Genomic DNA, 9836 nt, shown 5'->3' on the forward strand with positions numbered 1-9836 from the left:
GCGGGATTTGCCACTTTGACAGGCTTTCCCAAAACTCTGCAGTGCCGGTAATTATTGTTTAATCCCGTTTCCCCTTCTGCTTCTCATGTTCTATATTCCCTTTTGTTTGGCTACTGTATAAGCGCTTGCGCATTTCGTTACACTCCCCGGCCTCTTCATTAGTAAACGCTGCCATGCAGCAGCGCCCCCCACCCCCCGCAAGGGAACTAGGAAGCGAGAGATAAGCGGAGCCACCCCTCACCCCCCACGCACAGGACACCAGGAAACACGGGGGCATGTTCAGCTGAAGTCGTCCTCTCAGGCACATCAATGACCCTGCTTCTATCAGTGCACTTCTGCCCTTCAGCAGTACCAGGATCGTGACTTGAAATATGGAGCTGGCATACGACGCTTTGCTTTCTTTTGAAGTGTAAATGCTTGTTTAATTTGTTCACTCGCTATTGAGTCCGTAGTGCCCGGGGCCTCGTCCTGTAGCACTCCTGCTAACACCCGCCTGCCCCAGTCACTGCTGCAGAGAGAAAGTCACACGCTGCCCCAGAATGCAGCAGAGCTTCCCTGCGGGCTATAGGGATCTCACAGACTCGGATTCACGATTTGGGCCACGGCGGAGTGGCGGTCCGAGGTAGAGTGCGCTGCCCTCCGTGTCTCCTGTGAATGAGGCGGCCTTGCACGGATCCGTGGCACAGACGTTGGAGCTCCCGTGATGCACTGTTCTCCATCTGCACCCGGGAGCGATTGCTGCTTAACGAAATTGGACACTTGACTGGTGCGGGTGAGTAAGGGCTGGGAGCAGGGCTTTCAACAGCGAGCCAACGTACCTGCAGCCCCCTTCTCACCGGGTCTCAATGTGTACTATCCCCCACTTCCTTCTACCCCATGCCCAGCCCTTCCAAGAGAACTAGGAAGCGCGGAGGTAGCGGAGCCAGGTGCGCTCCCCCAGTGCCTTGAAGCCTCTCCCCTCTCAGGGCTCTAGGAACCGTGGGTACAGAGCAGCGCTGCAGCAGCGCCCCCCCCCCTGCAAGGGAACTAAGAAGCGAGCGATAAGCGGAGCCACCCCTCATCCCCACCCCACACAGGACACCAGGAAACACGGGGGCATATTCAGCTGTTGGGGGCACCAGGAGGCAGGGGTATATATATTCCACCTCTCAGGGCACCCCGAGGCTCGGACCTATGTTTCTGAGGCGCCCGGAGCCAAAGGTGTTCTATGGTATCGGGGAGTGGAGCGCCGTCCCTTTGCAGATACAGGTGCATGCTGCTTAGCTTTTGAAGTACTGACATATAGTTGTGCTTGTTGCTAATGAATGAGCACATGGGAATAATCTTCTAGTGTAGCTCCCACCACTGCACCATCCTTCCACAGCACCACTGCGCCATCCTTCCACAGCACCACTGCGCCATCCTTCCACAGCACCACTGCGCCATCCTTCCACAGCACCACTGCGCCATCCTTCCACAGCACCACTGCACCATCCTTCCACAGCACCACTGCGCCATCCTTCCACAGCACCACTGCGCCATCCTTCCACAGCACCACTGCGCCATCCTTCCACAGCACCACTGCGCCATCCTTCCACAGCACCACTGTGCCATCCTTCGACAGCGCCATCCTTCCACAGCACCACTGCGCCATCCTTCCACAGCACCACTGCGCCATCCTTCCACAGCACCACTGTGCCATCCTTCCACAGCACCACTGCGCCATCCTTTCACAGCACCACTGCGCCATCCTTCAACAGCACCACTGCGCCATCCTTCCACCGCGCCATCCTTCCACAGCGCCATCCTTCCACAGCACCTCTGCGCCATCCTTCCACAGCACCACTGCGCCATCCTTCCACAGCACCACTGCACCATCCTTCCACAGCACCACTGCGCCATCCTTCCACTGCGCCATCCTTCTACAGCACCACTGCGCCATCCTTCTACAGCACCACTGCGCCATCCTTCTACAGCACCACCGTGCCATCCTTCTACAGCACCACCGTGCCCTCCTTCTACAGCACCACCGCGCCATCCTTCTACAGCACCACCGCGCCATCCTTCTACAGCACCACCGCGCCATCATTCCACAGCACCATTGCGCCTTCCTTCTACAGCACCACTCCCCCATGCTTCCACAGCACCACCGCGCCATCCTTCTACAGCACCACCGCGCCATCCTTCCACAGCACCACTGCTCCATCCTTCCACAGCACCACTGCGCCATCCTTCCACAGCACCACTGTGCCATCCTTCCACAGCACCACTGCGCCATCCTTCCACAGCACCACTGCGCCATCCTTTCACAGCACCACTGCGCCATCCTTCCACAGCACCACTGCGCCATCCTTCCACAGCACCACTGCGCCATCCTTCCACAGCACCACTGCGCCATCCTTCCACAGCACCACTGCGATATCCTTCCACCGCACCACTGCGCCATCCTTCCACAGCACCACTGCGCCATCCTTCCACAGCACCACTGCGCCATCCTTCCACAGCACCACTGCGTCATCCTTCCACAGCACCACTGCGGCATCCTTCCAGAGCACCACTGCGCCATCCTTCCACAGCACCACTGCGCCATCCTACCACAGTCTGTGTGTGTGCGTGGCTCTGTGTGTGTGCGTGGCTCTGTCTGTGTGTGTGCATGGCTTCGTCTGTGTGTGTGCGTGGCTCTGTCTGTGTGTGTGTGTGCGTGGCTCTGTCTGTCTGTGTGCGTGGCTCTGTCTGTGTGCGTGGCTCTGTCTGTGTGCGTGGCTCTGTCTGTCTGTGTGTGTGGCTCTGTCTGTGTGCGTGGCTTTGTCTGTGTGCGCGGCTCTGTCTGTGTGCGCGGCTCTGTCTGTGTGCGCGGCTCTGTCTGTGTGCGCGGCTCTGTCTGTGTGCGCGGCTCTGTGGCTCTGTGTGGGTGGCTCTGTGGCTCTGTGTGGGTGGCTCTGTATGTGTGTGGGTGGCTTTGTTGGGTGGCTCTGTGTGGGTGTAAATGCAATAGGTCATGCATTTGCGAGCGATTAAGCTATTGGCAATGTAAATGACAATGCCATTTATTTATGATTTAAAAAAAAAAAGAAAATCATGAGCAATGCCAATAGCTCTACCTTTAATAATGCCGAGACCATTGCATTGTAAATGCTTGTTTCATCTTCTGGCCGAAAATCACAAGAACAACGGACATCTTTGCTGCCTTATTTTTCTTAAACAATCCCCTAAGGAGTGGTGACGCCCTCCACTCACCTTCTCACCCTCGTTCTCCTTATTTGGGATTTTCAGAGATTCGTTTCTGGCCTACGGCATCTTCAAATTGTGAGTAGTTGCCTAGCAACCATCTTCAATCCTTTCTGCCTGACCTTAGCGTAACATGATGCCCTGTGAATCACTACGCTTGGAACGTGACGTTATCGACGCAGTGGTCTGGTGTCATCACGCTACGCAACGGCCGCCATCTTGGTGTTCCCCTGTGAAGCTTCAACCACTACGCTTGCAACGTGACGTTCTTGATGCAGCGATCTGGCGTCATCACGCTACGCAACATCCGCCATCTTAGTTTTCCCCTGAGTAGCTTCTACATCACCTAGTTCTTTGAGCTTTGTTCACGCTGCATGAAACACACTTCTACGCTTTATTCCAATCAGCGTTTCTTCATGCAACACGTTCTCTCACCATATTCTCCTCACAGCGCTCATCCATACTCCATACCCAAGTCTGCAGATTTGAATTTACCGCTGATCTGCATAGCATCGTCTCTTGTGTACTCCAAACACTACCGTACTAAAACGCTGATCTGCACAGCATTCTTCACAGTGCAGTACTTATTCAAGCGCGTATCTTCACAGCGTTCCCACAGTGGGGTACATCTTCAGTGGTGATCTGCACAGCTTCCTCTACAGTGCAGTACCTTCTCAACGCTGATCTGCACAGCATTTCAACGCTGATCTACACAACTATTCGCTACTCTTCTACATTTATAAGGTACTGTTTATTCTCTATGCTAATTTGTACAGCACATAGCAGATCAAACTTTATTGTTATTGATTCGCTACTCTACATTTATAAGGTACTGTTTATTCTCTACGCTGATTTGCACAGCATATAGCAGATCAAACCTTATTTTTATTTCAGTACACAAACGCCTTTAAATTGCATTGATCTATATAAAAGAAGCCCTCTGCTCATTTCCGCGTACATCTTGCTTACCTATATTTTTATATTGAGGATTATTCTTCTGGTTTTAATAGTAGTTTAATTGTTTAAAATACCTGTTTGTGCATGTGCATCTATTTGTTGTACTCTCAGTGTAGCTCTCACCAACCACAATGCAAAATGTCACTGCTCCTCCTTTCTTTCTTTATGAGCCTTGAGATCCAAAAATACCCTGGCTGAAGTGGAAGAAAGTTTTTGCGCACTATACTAGGGTGTGTGGTACCTCCTTGAGCGCAGAAAGAAAAGCCTCCTTGTTCATGCACTGCTTGGGCTCGGAGGGACAGGATGTTTTTAAGAATCTTCCTGAGTTATTGAATGGTGAAGGTGACGCACTAAATGAGTATGAAATATGTATCAAGAAAATGGATTTGCACTAAAGATGAGCATGGTCTTAGAACGATTTCATTTCGGGAGGAGAGTACAAAGACAGGGTGAAACGGTGGAGCAATATGTTACAGCTCTTCGCAAACTTGCTTCTACTTGCTCTTTTGGAGGAAGTTTAGATGAGAGACTCAGATAACAGCTTATGCTAGGCTCTTCTTTGGATAAAGCCAAAGATAACTTGTGGCAAAAAGACAACCCTTCTCTTCAAGAGGTTATCACCACCTTGAAAATGGACGAGCATTCCAACACCTGTGCAGAAACTATTCGTAAGAATAGTGATGATGGAAAAAAAAAACTCAGAAGTGAAAGAGATTAAAGTGTCCACATCGGACACTTCAAGTAAAACCTCTACTGCACAATCTGGGGTTGACACGGAATCTTCTGGGACTAACACGAAATATTCCTCTGTCAAATGTTTTTGTTGTGGTAATGCAGGACATTTAGCTAATTCTAAAGACTGTCCAACATGCTCAATTTGTAAAAAAAAACACTTCTTTAAGTGTTGTAGGTCCAGCAGAAACCAAAAGAAAATAAGAGAAGTAGACATATACGATCAAAGTGAAGTAGAGTCTGTTGTCTGTCAGGTCGATAACCTTGCCACTGAGGGACTCATGGAAAAGGTTCTAATCAATGATAATGTTGTTGACATGTTGTTTGACTCAGGTGCCAAGATCACGTTAATACCCAAAGGGTTCTTTGAAAGGTGTTTGTTAAATAAGGTTAAACTCCTCAAACCCAATATCATTTTGAGAGGTTATGGTGGTCAAGTTATAAATCTGTTAGGATACTTCATGGGAACGATAGACTTTAAAGGAAGAATCACAGCAGGGGAAAATATATGTGTCTATGAAAGGCGATTCACTCATCAGTTGGGCTCATCAACGAGATCTTGGGGTCTAGCTAGATCCTAATGAGGTTCCCCCTGTATGTCTGAGAGATCTTCCTAATATTGCCTCAATCTCTGAACATACAGATTGAGTACACAATTTTCCAAAAGTCTTTGATAAAAAACTTGGGTGTCTAAAAAAAATCTACATCTCATCAAATTAAAAGAAAATTCTTTGCCAAAGGTAGGCAAGGTCAGAAATGTCCACCTTTTGGTCAAAGATAAGATGAAAGGGGAGTTAAATAAACTGTTGGGTAGTGGAGTCATCCAAGAAGTGAAAGGCACAGAGTGGGTTTCTCCAGTAGTTATGGTCCGAAAGGCCAGCGGAGAGGCAAGATTATGCATTGATATGAGAGAACTCAACACGGCCGTGGTTGTTGACCATTACCCTCTCCCCAACTTAACGGAAATGGTATCTTCCTTGAATGGTGCAACGCATTCCTCTACCTTAGACTTATCATCGACCTACCATCAGGTCAGACTTCATCCCGCTTGCCAAGAGTTTACAACCTTTATTACACCATTCAGCACTTACAAGTTTCTTAGGGTGCCATTTGGCTTAATTTCAGCTGCTTTGGTATTCCAAAAAGTGATGGAAAACGTTCTTGTTGGTATGGATGGTGTTAAAATATATCAGGACGATGTCATGGTTCACAGTGTGACTCAGCGGGAACATGATGAGAGAATAAATAAAGTATTGTCCAGGTTGCAAGAATGTGGTCTCACTTTCAGGTTAGACAAGTGCAAGTTTGATGTGAAAGAAATAGAATATCTGGGACATTTAATATCTAAGTCAGGCATCAAACCCAAACCTTCCTTTGTAGAAGCCATTACCAATCTCAAGTACCCCGAAAATAAAGATGAATTAGTCACATTTCTAGGTATGGCAGAATTTCCCAGTGTCTCTGATTTTGCCTCGCATAATGATGTGGGAAGATCTGAGTTCCATAGGGAGGTTGCCCATTACTAAGTGGAGGCAATGTGTCAATTGTCTGTGTTTACAGTAGTCAGGCAGGGAGAGGGCAAATTCCTCTTTTAGTACTGGGAACAGTTTAAGTATGCCTTTACTAAGGAGATGGTCGAAGTGTACCATGCCCTTTGCATTCCACGTGAACAATAGAATGGCTTATCAGCAGTGCTAAAGGGTGTATTATGCCAAACTTAGGCCTTGCTGTGGAGGTGTCGGTCAAACCCTAAGAGTTTATGAGCTGTCTCCCACGCAGAGGACATTGCAGCAAGAACAGGGTTATCCCTCCCAGGGGGATGGGATACTGGTAGATAACACAGGAGCTACAGGCACAAGGTGTCAGTGCGGTGCAATTTTATTCATGCAGTGTCTCAGCTGAGTGATGTAGGTAGGGTGCTAGTTGGGAGAGGTGAAAGGCCAGGTTTTAAGAGATCATGTGGGACGAATGGAGTTCTCTGGCTTCCGTAACGGTCCAGAGCACAGCAGCTTGTATTTGCGGGCAATTCCCGCTTCATATATATGATCTGATATCCACCTCTGATCCCACTAGGCGCTTACGGGGGACTTTACCTTTACGTCTCCAATAGTTATGCTGAACACATTTGCAGAGTGGCCAGTGACAAGGGCTCCAGTGCCAGAAGGAACAAGATGGGGAGAGTTGGCAGCCTTGATTTTGCCTCTATGGATGCTAATTGTGTTAAAGAGAAAGCCCTCGCACTGAACCTAGACCATGGGTGAGTTGTATAGGAATTGGACCTTGGAAATTAAGTCATCTCCTGGCCATCACTCAACACAGATTGAGCCTCTCCACCTGATCAAATGCCTTCTCAGCATTGAGGGAGAGAGCTAGTTTATTTTCCGTGGCATCTTTGATGTGCCACAAGATATGGGCAAGGGTGTGTAGATGGTCACACAATGTATTTGGCCCAGAAAAAAGCCAAACTGGGACCCATGAATTAGCGGAGGGATAAACTTTTCCAGCCATGTCGCCAGGATTTTGGCAAAGATCTTATGGTCTACATTGATGAACAAGATCAGGTGGTAGCTGGCGCAGTCCAAAGGGTTCTTGCTTTCCTTAGGGATAACTGTGATAGTGGCCTTGTTAGAAATCATATATGGTTTGCGGCCTCATTGTATGGTTGTGTCATTGGGTGGAGGAGTAGGGGTTTGCCCATTTTGTAAACCTCTATGATGAGACCGTTTTCTCTTGGAGACGAGTGGGGAATGCCGCTATGGCCTCCACCAATTCATCCTCCATAATGTTGCCCTGTAAGTACATGCTTCCCTCTGCCATGAGAGAAAGTAGCCAAAGTGACTCTAGATAGTTGTCAATCTGCATTAGGGGGACATCGTTATTCGAATGGTACAGTTCCAAATAACATTTTGCAAACCATTCCACTATATCCTGAGGGTGGGTCAGTAGAGCACCTGTCTTGTCCTGGGTGGCTTGGATCACTATCTGCAATTCACACTGGGTGACAAGCATTCGCCCTGATCGTATTTGGGCCATTTCAGTTTAATGCATGCTTTTTCGGTAGTAGTGAAGAAGGCGTTTAAGTGTGACTTCGCCTTCTCTAGTTCCCTGCAGTTGACCCCCATCTGGCAAACTGTATATCAAATTTGGAGGGCCTTCCCATCATCCTCAGCTGCTTGGAGGGCTGCCTGTGTCTGGCATTTAACAACAGTGGAATCTCATGACGAAGTACTAGGCCAGACTTACCTTTTATCCTGTGATTAATCTTTTAGTTGCCAGGGAGGTAAAGGGGAGGTAACATGAAGTGTGGAGAAGTGTGGCTCAATGGTTAGAGTGGCAGACTCTGATGCAGACGTCTGGCCCGGGACCAGGGTTCAATTCCCGCCTCGGTGGGTCTTGGGCTCAATTTCCTCGGACCTGATAATTCTCACCTCGGTGCCTATTCTAATCATGGGTCCCACCCTGCAACTCTGGGCAATAGCTTGCTTAATCTCCACAATGGCCCCAACAGCGCTGGGATGCCTGGCTTCACCTTGGGGGTGCCCAGGAGTGGACATTTCACAGGGAAAAGCCAGGAAGGGTTCCACAGCGGAATGCATACAGCGCCAGGACACCCCAGTTGGGGTATAAGTGCGCTTTACAAGTACAAATTTCATTTCATGAATCCATCAATTCAATATACAGTGTAGCCCATTTGACCACATAGTTACCAGTAATTGATAAGTAAAGTTTAATGAGTTTAATTACAGTTTCAGGGCTAAACTGATATATATATATCTCAAGAACATATTGTAAAGATATAGAATCACCGAAGGTGAAACGTAGAAGAAAATTAATTCTTAGCGGCATAAGGCATACAAGAAATTCAGTTGCAGCAATACAAAAGATTAGAAATGGGATTTGATGATCAGTGTACAGGTTTCGATCCTACAGCGTATGCATGAATACATCTGAAGTTGCCTAAACTAGTCCTAAACTAAAGTTGGGAAAACTGGGGAAATCTAGTTTAATCAGAGTAAGCAGGAAGGTGTCAGCATAGTGGAGACTTCAGTAAAAGTTCTACAAATCAAGACAATGAAGCCACACAATAGAAATATGAGCAGGGAGGTCTGTACCTCTTAGTTTCCCAAACATTATCTACTCTAACTACTAAACTGAGAACACTAAATTAAACCCACAGAACATTTGAGAATTCCAGGTCATTGACTCCAGTAGGTTTCCACCTTCTCACTGTAGAGAATGGCAACTTGTCTCGATTTCCCCATCCTACGGTTTGAATATCAGGACGACTTTGCATGTCTCCCTGTCCTGATACGACATGACTAGGAGTCTTTTCTTAGTTTGTTAGGGCCTCTGATTCTTGCCAAAAGTTCTCCTCTAGGACCTCACTATCACTAACACACCTGAAAAAGAAAGAACATTGCATCGCAAGCAAAGCTTTCACGTTGAAGGTTAAACATCAAAGACCAAATGCCTAAGGCACTGGGTTAAGCTAACTTAGTAAGTCGGTCAAGGTACACTTTCACTACATGCACCTACGATCACAGAATAAATGAAAAATATTAATAACTGAGTACATGAGTACATAAGAAATGCAATTTCAGTAAAAGCAGTATAAACCGAAGTACACAAGTATATGTGTGAACGAGAACACCAATGTGTGACATAGCAATGAAGACATTTAGAGCACAAGCTAATACAAATTCCTAATTTCTACAGTGAATGCCCTCCAGAAGTATGTCTAGTACTTCACTCTACATTAATAAGGTAAAGGCACACAGTAGGTCTATTGTGCTAATGTACTTAAGTATTGCTTGTTAGTGACGTATAGGGGTGGAGCTTAAACTGTGTGTCTCCAGTCCCACCTCTGATGGCAAATTTAGCCATCACAATCAAGATATAAATCTTATCAGATGGACTAGTTAGAACCTCATGGGTTTCAG

Source organism: Lissotriton helveticus, chromosome 3_1 (assembly GCF_964261635.1).
Source record: "Lissotriton helveticus chromosome 3_1, aLisHel1.1, whole genome shotgun sequence".
Classification (NCBI taxonomy): Eukaryota; Metazoa; Chordata; class Amphibia; order Caudata; family Salamandridae; genus Lissotriton; species Lissotriton helveticus.